Source organism: Sus scrofa, chromosome 17, assembly GCF_054392235.1.
Source record: "Sus scrofa isolate SSC_HxYL_T2T_F1_AM1 chromosome 17, Sscrofa_HxYL_maternal_Yorkshire_Landrace_v2.0, whole genome shotgun sequence".
In the NCBI taxonomy this organism is placed as follows: domain Eukaryota; kingdom Metazoa; phylum Chordata; class Mammalia; order Artiodactyla; family Suidae; genus Sus; species Sus scrofa.
The window spans coordinates 53,392,245-53,409,261 of NC_139399.1; the positions used below are offsets into that span (position 1 = coordinate 53,392,245).

Here is a 17,017-nt window from a genome sequence, read left to right on the forward strand (position 1 = left end):
AATGATATTTTGACCTTGCATTCACAGCCTCACGCTGAGACTCACTTCCGTGCCTGACGATCACCGAACTCTATGCCACTGTGAGTCTGCAGGACCCGTGCCCGCCCTGTGGGAACACTGCCCTACGCCTCTGCTATGAGCCAGCTTCCCAAACAGGACTGACGGCTCCTTGTCTGTTGCTTGAATAACTTTGACCTATTTTGCATTTCAACTTTAATGTGACCTGAAGCGTCCTCCCCAGTGCTTGCGGGCTGTGTGCTCCAGATGGAGAGCTGACGGGGCCCACCCAGGAGAGGCTCAGGCTGCTCTGGGCACTGTCTGTGTGCTGGGAAGAGGCGCCAGGTCCTCAGCTGAGCTGCATGGAGGAAAAGCAAGTGACAAACACACTGGAGGGATGTTCCTCCGGGGGCCAAAGGGGCTGCCCACACTGGCCTGCTTTCCTGCTCCCGCGGGTCCCAGAAAGCCCATGTTCCTTCCCACTTGCATCCCCTGCCTTCCTGAGTGGAAGTGAGACACGTGGACATTAATGTTCTATGAAAATCTGTCCATGTTTGTTTAGAGAAGAGGCAGAGCCACCTAAGCAAGGACCTGGTAGCCACAGGCCACTTCTCCTCTCTCTCCCCACCCCGCCTCCCCTACAGCGCACTTCAGCTCCAGCCCCAAACCTGCATCCCTCCCCTAGAGCAAGCCCTGCAATTACCCTGACCCCTCTCCATAAAGGGCAGCTTTATTTAGTTAGTTATTTTTTTTTTTTGCCTTTGCTAGGGCTGTATCTATGGCATATGGAGGTTCCCAGGCGAGGGATCTAACTGGAGCTGCAGCTGCCTGCCTATGCCACAGCCACAGCAATGAGGGATCCAAGCAGAGTCTGAGACCTACACCACAGCTCACAGCAACACCGGATCCTCAACCCAATGAGCAAGGGCAGGGATCGAACCTGAAACCTCATAGTTCCTAGTCGGATTCGTTAACCACTGAGCCATGACAGGAACTCCAATAAAGGGCAACTTTAAAGGCTGTTTCCTATTGTTTGAGACCACCTCTTGGCCTTACCCTCTACACCCTCGACCCCAGATGTCTTATCAAAGTGTCACCTTCCCACCCTGTAGAGCTTTTTCCCAGAGACAAGCATTCTGGTAAGTCCAGGTATCTTTCCTTCACATTTTGTTCTCAAGGATGCTTAACGCCCCTGGATCCCTTGGCATCTCGACTCCACCACCTATCAGTGGATGTGGCCCCAGAGGGGCGAGCAAGCTCCTTGAGCCACAGTCTTTGCAGCATCAAGGGGCAGGGGGAGCTGGAGAGGGAGCAGAGGAGTCATGACCCTGGGTTCCAGCCCCTGGGTACACAGCCCAGCTGGGCCACAGGTGATGGTGAGAATGTGGGCACGTTTGTGAATCTTCCTGAAGGTGGCTTCATCTGTATGATGGGGCGATGGCAGTGCCTGCCTCCTACGGTTGTCATGAGGGTTAAACGATAGGGCATGGGAATTGTTCACCATGGTGCTTGACAGGTAGTGCCAGTATGAGTAACCAGAAGTAGTATCACTACCACAGGTAGCAAGCCATGCCCCCAAAGCATTCCCACGTGAATCAAATCTGCAACTGAAAATGCTTAAGCGAATTCGTTTTCTTAATAAAATTATAGACATGAATAGAAATGCCACTGGACCTGCCCAGGGTCAGATGCCAAGAGCCGGGAACAAGGGTCCTCTCAGGACATCCGCACGGCCATTTCTCAGACTGATACTTACAAGGCTCGCCACAACCCTGCACCTGCCAGCTGCTCCAGCTTCGGCCGCCTCCCCCAGCCCCCCAGGGGAGAACCGACGCTGCAGCCTCTCTGGGCTGCTCTGGGTACCTAGCACCTTGCACAGATGTTCTCGTCTCCGAGTTTGATCCATGCGGTTCTTGTCCTGCTCTGCCACCCTCAACATTGAGAAACGTGATAAAAGATCATCCATCCAAACGCTCCCGCCTCTCCACCGCCTGCCCTGACTACCACAAACACAGCCAGAACGTTTTTCGGTTTCTACGGTCCCAGAGCCTTTGCTGGCTCCTCGATCCACAGATACCTCACTCACAGGTGACCTGCTCTCCCGCCAGGCCGGTGGGCCTCGAGGGGGCGGCATCCTAAGCGCGCCGGGCCTGAAGCTTCTCAGAGTCTTTCCAAATGTTGGCTGCGCGAACGCAAGAACTGTCAGAAATCTCATTTGGCTCAAGTACATACATACCGGTGCCCACATGCAGCCTCCACCAAACGGCTAGCTGCCTGAAAGCAGTCGCAAACTAGAAAGGGAACCTACTTTCGCAGGAAGAAACCCATCCTTTTACACTGATGCTGGAAATCTCGGCAAGCCTTGGGTGTGGCACTTAGAAATGCAGGGATTGGAGTTCCCATCGTGGCGCAGTGGTTAACGAATCCGACTAGGAACCATGAGGTCGCGGGTTCGGTCCCTGCCCTTGCTCAGTGGGTTAACGATCCGGCGTTGCCGTGAGCTGTGGTGTAGGTTGCAGACGCGGCTCGGATCCCGTGTTGCTGTGGCTCTGGCGTAGGCCGGTGGCTACAGCTCCGATTCAACCCCCTAGCCTGGGAACCTCCATATGCCTCGGGAGCGGCCCAAGAGATAGCAACAACAACAACAACAAAAAAGACAAAAAGACAAAAAAAAAAAAAAAAGGAAAAGAAATGCAGGGACTCCCAGGGTGGGGAGACACAACACCTGGATGTGTTCCCCAGGAATCTCTTGTGTAAAACTCCCCTCCTCATAGTCCTCCAGCCCCCTGGTCTGAACATACCCTGGGCCCGGGAACTTTCTATCTGCCACCTGTATGATTTCTAGAGATCTCTGACAATTCAAAGGGTGCCTTCTTGGGCTGAGTTAAAATGTGCTTCTTAGAGCATGCCAGGACTCTCACCTTCCAATCCCAGAATCTCTTTTGGGAACACACAAAGCTTCCTCAGGGCAACCTGTCAAAATTCCAGGGACAAGGACAATGTTCTGTGCCGTCTTCTCTCCAGGAGGTGATCCACCCCAGCACTGCCGTGCTCCCTCCTTTGTCCTGGACCCCAGTCCCTTCACCACCCTGAGAGCCTCCTATGGGAGAATATTTGCTGGCCTTCTAGAACGGATGCCAGCAATGCCAAGGAGACCACATACAGTGGGTATGCATACTGTTCAGAACCGGTGTTTGTTGTTCAGCTGCATGGTCCAGCCCTCCCGAGTACAGTTCTGGACTGCCTGTTGTGGGTGAAGTTGTACCCCCTGAAATTCATATGTTTAGGCCCAAATGCTCAGCATCTCAGAATGTGACTGTATATGCAGACAGGGCCTTTAAGAGGTGACAAGTTAAAAATAAGGCCATTACCATGACTCGAAAAGATACATGCACTCCATGTGCATTGCAGCACTATATACATGGCCAAGACATGTAAAAAACCTAAATGCCCATCGACAGAGGAGTGGATAAAGAAGATGTGGTACATATACACAATGGAATATTACTCAGCCATTAAAAGGAAAGAAAGAACCACATTTGCAGCAACATGGATGGACCTAGAAATTATTATGCCAAATGAAGTCAGTCAGAGAGACAGACACCAACATCATACACTATCACTTACAGGTGGAATCTTAAAAAAAGGACACAATGAACTTCTTTGCAGAACAGATACTGACCCACAGACTTTGAAAAACTTATGGTTTCCAAAGGAGAGAGTTTGGGGGGTGGGGGGATGTACTGAGGGTTTGGGATAGACATGCTCTCCAATTTGGTTGTGATGATTGTTTTACGCCTATAAATGTAATAAAATTCATTAATAAATAAATAAATAAAAAGAAAAAAAAGGACACAATGAACTTTGCAGAATAGATACTGACTCACAGACTTTGAAAAACTTACGGTTTCCAAATGAGACAGGTTGGGGGCGTGGGGGGATGCACTGAAGGTTTAGGACGGAAATGCTATAAAACTGGGTTGGGTTGATCATTGTACAACTATAAATGTAATAAAATTCATGGAGTAATTTTTTAAAAATACGACCATTATGGTGAGACCTAATCTGACATGACTGGTGTCCTTATCAGAGAAGGACATCTGGACATAAAGAGAGACACCGGGGGGTGTGCACACAGAGGAAAGCTCATGTGAGCACCCAGTGAGAAGGCAGCCGTCTGCAAGCCAGGGCGGGAGTCCTGGGAGAAACCAAACCTCCCCATGCCTTGATCTTCGATGTCTGGCCTCCAGAACCATGAGAAAATGTATTCCTATTCCAGCCTGGGGTATTTTGCTTTTTTCAGCCCTAGCAAATTAATACACTAACTACATACCTAACTTACTGATATTGTCTACACAGCCCCGAGAGCACTGAAGTTACCAGTTTCTCTAATTAAGAGATGGATGACAAGATATTCTCTGGAATAAATCTCAGAGCCAGGTCTGCTCCTTTTCTGAACTTCCCAAGAACGGCACTCAGCCCCATCATCATTTCCAACCCAATACTGTCCATCTGGTTTTTAAGAAAGTGATTTCTCCGTTAAAAGGAAAGTCAAAGGCCCTTACATGATATAAGCCAGAATTTTCTGAATTAAGATCTTTGTTCTTAATGAAACATAAAAGGGAAGCAAGAATATCAAATCCCCCCAAAAAAAGTCTACAAATAATAAATGCTGGAGAGGGTATGGAGAAAAGGGAATCCTCTTACTCTACTGGTAGGAATGTAAATTGATGGCACCACTACGGGAAATCGTATGGAGGTTCCTCAAAAAACTAAAAATGGAGTTGCCACATGATCTGCAACCTACTCCTAAGCATCTACCCAGAAAAAAACACTGTAATTCAAAAGGATACATGCACCCCTATGTTCATAACAGTATGATGCATATTAGCCAACACATAGAAGCAACCTAAATGTCCACCAACAGATGAATAAATTAAGAAGATGTGGTACGTACATATACAATGGAATGCTACTCAGCCATGAAAAAGAATGAAATGATGCCATTTGCAGGTACATGAATGGACTTAAAGATTATCAAACTAAATGAAAAAAGCCAGAAAGAGAAAGAAAAATACCAGATGATATCTCATATGTGTGGAATCTAAAATATGACACAAATCAACATATCTATGAAAGAAAAACAGACTCACAGACTTGTGGTTGCAGGAGTCAGGGGTAGAGGAAAGGATTTGAAATTTTGGGATTAGCAGATGCAAACTATTATATATAGTTAGGTTGGATCAACAAGGTCCTACTATACAGCACAGGTAACTATATTCAATATCCTATGATAAAACTATTATGGAAAAGAACATGAAAAAGAATTTATATGTACAAGTGAGTCACTCTTCTGTATAGTAGAAATTAATACAACACTGTAAGTCAACTATACTTCAATAAATTTTTCTTAGTGGTTAAAAAAATTCCTGAAGCAAATAAAAAATAATAATAATAATAAAGGAAAAAATAAATAAATAAAAAAGACACATGCACCCATATGTTCATTGCAGCACTATTTACAATAGTCAAGACATGGAAACAACCCAAATGTCCATCGACAGACGACTGGATTAGGAAGATGTGGTATATATACACAATGGAATACTACTCAGCCATAAAAAAGAACGACACAACACCATTTGCAGCAACATGGATGGAACTAGAGACTCTCATACTGAATGAAATAAGTCAGAAAGACAGGGACAAATACCATATGATATCACTTATAACTGGAATCTAATATATAGCACAAATGAATGTTTCCACAGAAAAGAAAAATCATAGACTTGGAGAACAGACTTGTGGCTGCCTGAGGGGAGAGAGAGGGAGTGGAAGGGATTGGGAGTGTGGGGTTAACGGATAAAAACTATTGCTCTTAGAATGGATTCACAATGAGATCCTTCTGTGTAGCATTAGCATTGAGAGCTATGTCTAGATACTTACATCGCAACACAACAATGGGAGGAAAAAGTATGTATACATGTATGTGTGACTTGGTCCCCATGCTGTACAGCAGAAAAAATTTAAAAAAATTTTTTAAATTTCCTGAAGCAACAGGAGTCACTGTTTATATGCTTTAAACTCCCATACCTGTTCCTAGACTACCCTTTAAGCCTAAGAGAACAGAGTTCATGCCTCATAGTCACCACACATAGACTCAGACAAAGGACATGCCGTCCTTGCTCATTCAATTGATGCTTCAGGTGCTGTCGGATACAAACATCCCTTCTTGGATTTTCCCTTCTGCCCTTGCTTTGCCCTTTGAACTCGATGCACTGCAATATTTCCCTGGAAACAAATCTCACACCCAAATTCCCCTAAACTGTCACAAGCTAAATACCCTCTTATTATCAGCGTAGTTCTGGAAGCTTCCACTACCTTGCACAGACTGTCATCACTCACAGTTTATTCTAGTCCCAAAAGAAGGAACTGAATGTTATAAAATCGATCCCTTTTTTAAATGACTTTATTTAGCACCCTGGTCTTACTCTCCAGAGGTCTGATATTTCAAGGGAGATAAGCTGGGGTCATGAAGTATCCCTAAGGATGAAGTGCCAGTGAAAGGTCTTGGACAACCAAAGAGGATGCTAAGTGTCCTTTGGCCTCAGCATCCTCCATCCTAAGGCAAGGTACAGATCTCTCAGGGTTGAAGGCAGAGGGAATTGAATCTGACCCAAATGCCTTAGAAGCAGTAAGGGCTAAGCCTGAGAAAACCTCCAGCAAATGCCAAATCTTAAAGCAAGAAGAGAACTGAAGTCAGAAGCCAGGCTAAAAGGAATGGGTGAATGGAACAAGAGGGAGGTGGTGGATGATATGAGAGGCTGCAGAGAGTCAAGAAGACATAGGATCAGAGTTCTGTGGTCATTTCTCTATGCCTCGCTCCTTTGGTTCCCCCAACCAACAAAGCCATGCATCTTCAGGTCAGGGCAGGAAAGGATGAGAGCAGGGCAGTCATCCATCAGTGCTTCTCCTCAGCAGCCTGCACAGAGGTGCAAGCTTCGAATTTTCTCTCCAAAACCATGCAATCTGTCTTGCCAGGATTCTCAGCTCTTTCTACAACTTATTGCAACCCGTGACTGATTGGAACAAGTCTTTAAAAGGGCATATTTCAAAGCCATGATGGTCCAACAGTCAGGCTGTCTTGGCTGTGACAGCTCCAAACAAGTTACAGGCCTAAGAATTACATGCAGCAGCCACCCATCAAGTGTCTCCATGGTCCACTGACTGCTTGTGAGATACAGTAAGTCATGCATACAGGCCACCAATGGGCAGCTGTGATTAGGAGTGCTTTGGCTGTTATCACTAGTATCATCAGAGGTGGCTTTGGCATCACACCCAAGAATGACAGCTTCCAGAATCAAATGGGAGGCACCCTGGAGGGCTTCATTCTCCCAGCTTCAATGGCCAGGCATTCTGCAAAGTGACTCCACAAGACTCTTGGGTGGTTAGAGATTCTCATACTAAGTGAAGTCAGAAAGAGAAAGTCAAATGCCATATGATACCACTTATATCTAGAATCTAAAATAGGGCACAAATGAACCTATCTACATACAAAACAGAAACAGACTCACAGATATAGAGAAAAGACCTGTAATTGCCAAGGGGGAGGGGGGAAGAAGTGGGATGGATGGGGAGTTTGCAGTTGGTAGATAACAAACTATTCCATTTCGAATGGATAAGCAATGAGGTCCTACTGTACAGCACAGGGAACTATATCCAATCTCTTGGGATAGACCATGATGGAAAATAATATAAGAAAGGGAATGTGTATATATATGTATGACTGGGTCACTTTGCTGTGCAGCAGAAATTGGCACAACATTGTAAATCAACTATACTTTAATAAATTAAAAAAAATACTTTCTAGTAGAGCTTTACCTCCCCCCACCCCGTTGATAGGAAGCCTGACCATGTGATTTGGGGTGCTTCTCCCCGGAGGAAGATTAGATGCCCCTGCCCTGATGGTAGACTTTGCTATGATTCCTGGCATCTTTCCTAATGGAGATGATATATCCTCATCCTACTGAACTTAGGAGTGGCCATGTGACTTGCTCTGGTCCATTAAATGGGGACAGTCATATGTCATGTCCAGATGAAAGCTTAAGATCCAGCTCATGGTTTGCTATGTCAGTCTTTTCTCTGTGCCACAGACCAATCTTCTCCCATCAGCCTGGGTAGCAGATTTTAATCCATGTGGTATAAAGCCATAGCCAACCCCTGATGGATTTGTAGCAGGGATGAAAATGAACTGCTGTGGCTGCAATTTACTGAGATTCGGGGATCACTGGTTATTAAAGCATAATCTAGCACATCCTAACTAAAATACCTTCCTCCCTTTATTCTTTTTTTCCCTCCACTATTTTTTTTTTTTTTTGCTTTTTTTTTAGGGTCACACCCACAGCATATGTAGGTTCTCAGGCTAGGGATCTAATTGAAGCTATAGCTGCCAGACTATGCCCATACCCATAGCAACATCAGATCTGATTCATGTCCATAACCTATACCACAGCTCAAGGTAACATCTGGCAATGCCAGATTCTTAACCCACTGAGAGAGGCCAGGGATCAAACCCGCAACCTCATGATTCCTAGACAGATTCATTTCCACTGTGCTACAACGGGAACTCCGCCCTCCACTATTTGTCAAGCATCTCCTAGGAACTGAGCACCATCTATGAGGATCTAGTGTGAGCTGAGACCCTACTATATAGCAAGCACTGGGTTGGGCATGAAGTGCAAATATCAGACATACACCGGGGCATGGGTGTTACTTACATACATTTTGATATACTGTGGCAAATGTTGTTACAAGATATATCAGGAGCCTGGAGGAGGGTGTTTTTATCCCTATCTCCTCTATCAAAGGGACTTTATAGAGACATACAATGCTCCCTACATAAATATGGTTGACTGAATAACTGTGACAGTGGAGCTGAATTTGAAAGGAATATTAGGGGCCTTCCTAGCAAGGAAGAAAAGAAATGACATCCCCATAGAAAAATGGGGAAAGGACATTTCAGACAGAGAAAAACACCACGTGCAATGACATGAATATACCTGTTGTTCAGGGAGGACGGGGGTGAGGATGGACAGAGGAAGTCTTAGATAAAATGATTCCAGATAGAGCCTCTCAGATCAAGTTGAAAAGGACCGGAAGACCATGCTAAGGATGTTGGACTTAACCTCGGAGGTTATGGAGACTTTTTAAGTGCCTGCTGTGGGAGGTAGCATGGAACAAGGAATATGGTTGGGTTTTAGGTCAGAAAGAATGGAATTCCCTGTGGGATGAGCACATTTAGAACAGCAAATCTCAAAAGGAGGAAGGGAAAAAAGCGCACACTCCCTCTTAGACTAGCTTCCCCAGGAAACAGACTCAGAAGAGGTTTGTATGCAGAAGGTCTCATGGGAGGAGCTCTCGGGAACATTACAGGTAAAGGAGTGAAGGAAGCAGGACAGGGCAGCAGCAGGAAAAGCTGAGCGGCTGCACAGTCAACACAGAGGCCACAGCTGATCATCCAGGGAGCTCAACACCTTGATTGGCCCGTGTGAGTTGTCCTGAGTAGATGCAAGGGTATCAGACCCTCATATCACGCAACTACTGGATGTGAGCTGCCCCAGGAAAGGGGTGTGATCAGAGGCAAGGTATCTCCCTTCCAGAGGCGGCAACTATGAGGAAAGGACTAGCTGTGAGCCATCAACAGGAAATACACTCAGCAGCCAGGAATGAGTGCTGGGTCCTGAAGCAGGAGTCTAGGAGGCAGACACCAGCATCCACTACACACTGTCACTGAAGACAACCACCACCACTAATGTTTATCAGGCACTTACTGGGGGCCAGACATTGTGCCTCATGAGTTATTATATTACATCACTGAATCCTCACACAGCTCTTTGCCATAGATTCTTTCATGATGGAAGGAAACAGAGGCTCAGACAGGTGACGCGATCTGCCCAAATGACAGTAGAATCTGTCTGAAAGTCCACTTCGGCTGTGCCCACCTTAGAAACCTACATCCTCCCTATGCCCACTCGTGCTTATCTTGGAAAGACCTAAACATCTCAGTACAAAGGCAGGGCAGACCAATCAAAAGGACAATCCCTGGGGAGAGTCCTCTTGCAACCATGCTGATGTCCATGTTGACGGTATACCAGCTCAGCTTTTCCTGCTGCCCCGTCCTGCTTCCTTCACTCCTTTACCTGTAATGTTCCCGAGAGCTCCTCCCATGAGACCTCCTGCATGCAAACCTCTTCTGAGTCTGTTTCCTGGGAAAGCTAGTCTAAGAGGGAGGGTATGCTTTTTTCCTTCCACTGGGGAAGAAAACCTCTAATGCCCTTTCACGGGTTCTCCAATATACCTGTGGTCTAAGCAGCAGGACGCCGAGATCCCCTTCAATCTGTCCCAGTCTCTGCAGCAGGCAACTCCATCCCCCAAAAACAAAGGCTCTGCTTCTTGACCTTCTTCTCTGCCCTGGCTGTGAACTGGGCATTGGCACCTGCCATCTGCCTCTACATGGACTGAATCATGAACCACTGCAGCTGCTGACCTTCAGCACCCCCGAAAGGAGCTCAGAGCAGAGATCAGGAGTGAGGTGCTCTGTGCTCTGGAAAAACTGGCAGAATAGGTCTGCGGACAGATGTTTTCAGGAGAAGACTTTATGAGCCCAATTCTTACATTCCTCGTATCTAGAAAAGCACCAAAATCCTTCATGGTGCCATCTGCTCCTTGTGACATAGTGACCTTCATGAGACCAGCATCAAACTTTTGTAAAATGGGTGTATGGCTGCATGTACCTCCCCTTCACCAAAATCACTTTCTTTATCTTTTTAAGACCGTACCCACGGCATACGGAAGTTCCCAGGCTAGGGGTCAAATTGGAACTGCAGCTGCTGGCCTACACCACAGCCACAGCAACTCGAGATATGAGCTGCATCTGCAACCTACACAGCACTCATGGCAAGGCCAGATCCCCAACCCATGGAGGAGGGTGGGGGATTGAACCCACATCTTCATGGATACTACTCGATTCGTTACTGCTGAGCCATGAAGGGAACACCCCCAAATCACATTTCCCCCTCTACCTCTTTGGAGTTTTTCAGAGCTATCTGAAATGCTGCCTCTTGGGCCAGTCCTCGTTTTGCCCCAATAAAATTTAACTCTCAACTTTTAAGTTGCGAATATTTTTGAGCCACCAGGGAAGTCCGAGTTGTGCAAGACCAGGCTAAGCTGGTCTTGGAGGGGGGCAAAAGTTTGACTCAGTGAAGACTGGGCAATAGAGAAAATGAGATTTGGGGAGAAATGGTCAAAAATGATTAAGACACACGCATAAGAACTGTGTAAGAGGCACTAGTCTATGCATCACTCTCGTTATTATTCCCATTTCATACTTGAGAAAACTAAGGCTCAGAAAGTTGAGTCCTGGGAGCTCCTGTTATGGTGCAGTGGAAACAAATCTGACTAGTATCCATGAGGATGTAGGTTCAATGCCTGGCCTCACTCAGTGGGTTCAGGATCTGGCATTGTCGTGAGCTGTGGTGTAGTTAAGAGACGTGGCTTGGATCTGGTGTTGCTGTGGCTGTGGTGTAGGCCAGCAGCTACAGCTCTAGTTTGACCCCCTAGCCAGGGAACTTCCACATGCCGCCAGAGGGCCTAAAAACCAAAAACCAAAAACAAAAAACCAAAGTTGAGTCCCTTAGCTGAAATCACAGAACCTACATGTGGTTGATCCAGAACTTTGTTTTTCCCTCTTGGATCCCCATCAATGCAGAATTTAAACTAAAAATTTATTTGTCTTTTTAGGGCCATACCCATGGCATGTGGAGGTTCCCAGGCTAGGGGTTCGATTCGGAGCTGTAGCCACCAGCCTACACCACAGGCACAGCAACATCAGATCTGAGCCACGTCTGCAACCTACACCACAGCTCACGGCAACACCGGATCCTTAACCCACTGGATCAAACCTGTGTCCTCATGCATGCTAGTTGGATTCGTTTCCACTGAGCCACAACGGGAACTCCTAAACTAAAAATTTAGTTCTCCGGTAGCACTATCCATATTTCAAGGGCTCAATGTCCACCCATGGCTAGCAGCCACAATGGCTACCATATTGGGAAGGTTGGGGAAAGAGTATTTCCATCGCGGCAGAGCATTCCATTGGACGAGGTTGAAAGAGGGTGGCTTTGGAGCCCCGGAGCAAGCAACACAGCCTCAATGATGATCCAAATTTTCTCCATGCTCCTCATCCACTGTCCCAAATCTTTTCATAGAAAAAAATAGTAGCAAATAAATCTAATGAATCGGAAGGGGGAGGGGAACATCTATAATTAATCCATAAGGGAGACGGGAAACCATTTTTGTACCTATTTATGTTCACTTGATAAACAGGGAAAAGCTAATGACTCTGTAGTTCCAGGAAAGTCCACAGGGAAACTGGAAGCTCTTATCTGAGCCCCCTGCGGTGCAGGAGGGCCTGTGTTCCTAATCACGCCCGAGATCAAAGAGGATCTGTGCATGTCATTACCAAATTTCCTTCCCTTTCCTCCTATGTTTTCGAGTCTTCTCATTTCAGAAAACTGGCCTACATTAGCCGGCCAGTAAAGCGTGAGGCTTTTATTCCACAATCATGCCAATAAATAAAAGCAAAACAGCTGCCGCTGGATACCAACTCCCTTCGCAGGGCCCTTCCCCCAAATAGAAATTCTTAGTGTGCGGTACCCAATCGCAGAGGCCGCGGAGGTTCTCTGGGCCAAGTTTGCATCTATAAAATATAAAAGGCATGCTAAGCGACTGTCTCTAGGAGGGCACGTGTGTGTGTGCAGAGGGCCGCCTGAGGCCTTGATACGTATGAAAGTCACAACCACGGGCACACTTCTCCCACTGTACCCAAATCCGCCTCCTTGTAACCACTGCCCATTTCTCATGGGTCTCTCCTTAGGGACCCAGAGAACAAGTCCAGATCCACGTGGCAGTTATTTTGAAGACATGAGCTGAGCCTTCTTCCTTCCCTTTGGAATGTCTCTGGATCTCTCTCCCGATCCTCTCAAGGGGTGGCTTTCTGGACGTTTCCCTGCTTCCCGGCCCTGGCTGCCTTCAACCCCTGAGTGTCCATCTCCTCCAGAGAGGTGGACAGCCAAGCCGGAACCCCAGCCTGCCAGGTGGATGGAAAAGATCTCTCGGCCACCAGGACCCATCAACGAAGCCACTGGGGTCACACCTGCAGAAGCAACCACAGGAAACTGCTCCAGCACCCAGGCACAGGCTCCCATCTGCTGCAATCCCACTCCTGGACTCCTCCCTAGCTTCTCCTAATAAAGGCCAGGTTAGGAAGGAGCAGTGTTAATTAGTTATAAATTGAAAGCCATTATCGTAATAATGAAAAGATAAGTGAATGCAAAATTCCCTTCTTTCATGGTGGTATTTACAAAAGAAAGATTAATAAGGTAATTTCGCCCCCAAATTTACAAAGAGCTCAGCAGATGCAGCCCAGAGAAGGCGGTGGATCAAAGGTGTCAGCCTTCCCTCCTGGTCTCCAGGACTTTTCCCTGGTGGCTGAACCTGGCCTTGGAACAAGCACGGGGAGGGTACCATTTCACCTGCTGGTCCCAGGGCAGGATCCTGGGGGGGGGGGGGGCTCAGACACCACCCCCCACTCCACCCCTCCACCCCGTGAATCAGCATGGAGGATTCAGAGCACCCCATCTGTGTGAAGGACTACGCTCCCCTGCACCTGCAGAAGGCTGGGGAGAGGAAAGGCAGCTTTTGTGCCAATCTTCCAGGGCTCAGGGCAGGTGGCTCCAAAATGCACCACAATGGCATAGTGATTATTGTGAATTAAATTTACTTAAGAAGCAGCCCAGAGTTCTCATCATGGCTCAGCAGGAATGAACCTGACTAACTAACATCCATGAGGACATGGGTTCGATCCTTGGCCTTGCTCAGTGCGTTAAGGATCCAGCGTTGCTGTGAGCTATGGTGTAGGTCACAGACACGGCTTGGATCTGACGTGGCTGTGGTGCAGGCTGGTGGCTGTGGTACAGGCTGGCAGCTATAGCTCTGATTCGACCCCTGGCCAGGGAACTTCCATATGCTGCACCTGTGGTCCTAAAAAATACATAAAATGAAATTAAAAAATGACTGTCTTGTGTCAATTTCATTATTAGTCCAACCACAAAAACTCCAGAGGGATAGAGGGGAAATTTCCCCCTCGCAACACTCCTCATTCTACAAAGCATGAAACTGAGGCTCACGGGAGGTGGGGAACACGCCCAAGGCCCCAGCAATGGAAGAGGGAAGCGGAGATTCAAGGAAAAGCTGCTGAGCTCTGCCCCTCGCACACCGGGCTGCCTGGAGCAAACCTGCCACACCATCTTTTTAATTTTATTTTTATTAGAGTATAGTTGATTTCCAGCATTGTGTCAATTTCTGCTGTACAGCAGAGTCACCCAGTTATACATATGCATACATTCTTTTTCTCAAGTTATCTTCCATCATAATATGAGATAGAAGATAATATGAGGAAAGAGACTGGATAGAGTGCCCTGTGCTGTTGAGCAGGACCTCATTGCTCATCCATTCTAAATATAATAGTTTGCATCCACCAACCCCAAACTCCCCATCCATCCCACTTCCTCCAAGGGTGGAGGCAACCTCAAGACTGTTCTCTGTGAGTCTGTTTCTGTTTTGTAGATAGGTTCACTGGTGCCCTGTTTGAAATTCCACATGAGTGGTATCATATGATATTTGTCTTTCTCTTTCTGACTTACTTCACTTAGTATGAAAATCTCTAGTTGTGTCCATGTTTCTGCAAATGGCATGATTTTGTTCTTTTTTACACCTGAGTAGTATTCCACTGTGCATATGCACCACTTCTTAATCCATTCATCTGTCGATGGACATTGAGGTTATTTCCACGTCTTGGCAACTGTGAATAGTGCTGCAGTGAACATAGGTGTGCGTGTGTCTTTTTGAATGAAAGTTCTGATCTTAGCCTCTGCTTTCCTGATCCTCCTTCCAGAGCTTAGGTGCTCCCCGGCCCTGGCATCCTGGCTTGAAACTGGAAAAGTTTTGAGGTCCCCAGTCTGGTACACTCATTGTGCCCCCCCAAATCATAATGTGAGGCAATGGCCACACCAAGGCCCAGATACCTCCACATCCTAAGCCTCAATGAATGATAGCTACTCTCATAATAATTAGGCTATTATTGTTGTTGTTATTATCATTTATTTATTAACATTTTACCAGCATTACTGCTCAAGGTCACCCAGCTGTAAAAGGCCAGTGGACCCAGCCCCATAGCTGAAGAAGCAGGTTAGGAGGAAGGAGAGAGAGAGCTGGTCACTCACCATCCCGCACACAGCCACTCACCACCAGAGGAAGCCCAGTGGGCTGGTAGGGCGCAGGGTTTGCTGGAAGAGCTCCCCTAAATCTGGGCAAGAAAAGGGGCACACGAGTCTGTCAATGGTCTCTGCTATGGCCCTCATAGGATTCAAAGGCACACACAACACTGGCTGTGTGCTTAAAACAGGCACTGATATTCTGCAAATATCAGTAGAGGCAAAGGAAAGCAGAATGCCACTCTAGTTGGCTGGGCTTGGGGACCCAACTGCGGCCCCAAGGTCCTTGGAAAGTGAGACCAGGCCCCTTGGGACGTCCCTGCCCTTCAGTTGTCCAAACCAGAGCAGGCTATTCCATGAGGCCACCCTGGGAGCAGAACCCGAGAGGCAGCAGGAATACCTCCTGCTCCAAATCACCCAGGAAGTGGGCCCTGCCCTCTCCAAGAGCAGGTGGAGCTTCCAGACACATGAGTGCTTCCGGGGGTCTGCGTTCTCTCTCTGCTTAGACCTTGACTGCTACATCAAGGGTCAGCAAACTTTTCTTTAAAGAACCAGAGAGTCAGTGTTGGAGTTTGTGGACCAGATGGTCTTGGTGGCAACTGCTGGACTCTGCCATTGTATCTCAGAAGACATAGACAATATGCAGACAAACGAGGGTGTTCCAATAAAACTTTACTCTCAAAACACAGGTGGGTAAACTGACATGGCCTCAAGCTGGATCATGCTCTTAGGCTATAATTTTCTAGCCCTTGCTCTATAGGACAAGGGTTCTTCTGCCCTTGTTTTGCCTCTAGATGCTGCAGGTGCTCTGTGACCCTTTATGGAAGGAGGGAGGGAATTTGTGTTCAAGATCCAGATGATTCAAGGAGTTCCCATTGTGGCTTGGGAGTAATGAACGTGACTAGTATCCATGAGGATGGGGGTTCAATCCCTGGCCCTGCTCAGTGGATTAAGGATCCGGCATTACTGTGAGCTACAGTGTAGGATCTGGCATTACTGTGGCTGTGGTGTAAGCCGGAACTTGCAGCTCTGATTCAACCCTAGCCTGGGAACTTCCATATGCCTTGGGTGCAGCCTGGGGAAAAAAAAAAGAGAGAAAGAGAGAACCAGATGATTCAAGACAAATGCTTAAACTGATTAAAAGGGAAGGAATGAATGTTTTAAATGACTAATGTTAGAATACATGATATTCCTCTAATGGACATAACTCCATTTATGGTAATAAATAAAGATACCAACTGAGGCATCCTTAAGTGTGTGCTTGGGTGCTGAAGCCTCATGACAGAGTGCAAAGGAGCTCATAACAGTTTAAGAAAACTCCACTTGGAGTCACTGAATAAGGTTAATTGCTCTCCTGTGTCCAGTCTCTTTTCCACACTCACAGCAAGCTGCCCCATTGAGGGAAATTCCAGATAAGGCATATTTACTGAAAATTTACATGGCATCACCATATCTTAAAGGAGTGATTTTCACGCTCACGTCTGGAAGCTAAGGGTGAAAATGGTCTGCCCTATAAATGTAAACCTCTGGATCAGTGATGACAGGTCAAGAATTTCCATTCCTAGGTGTTCCCATGCATCTGTCCCAACACCCAGTAAAAGGCCTAACCAAAAACAAAGGCAAAGGGTTTTTTGTTTTTTTTTTTCCTTTAAAAAAAGGTTCTCCTAGAATGCTTCCTTCAGAGTCAG

The 17,017-nt window shown here is 46.8% G+C and overlaps 1 protein-coding gene across 14 annotated transcripts in view; it reads right to left on the reverse strand.

Annotated features, from left to right (window-relative positions):
- The window catches only part of PTPRT (protein tyrosine phosphatase receptor type T), a 1,176,585-nt gene that overhangs the window by 980,895 nt on the left and 178,673 nt on the right, over nucleotides 1-17,017 (reverse strand). The window lies entirely within an intron of this gene.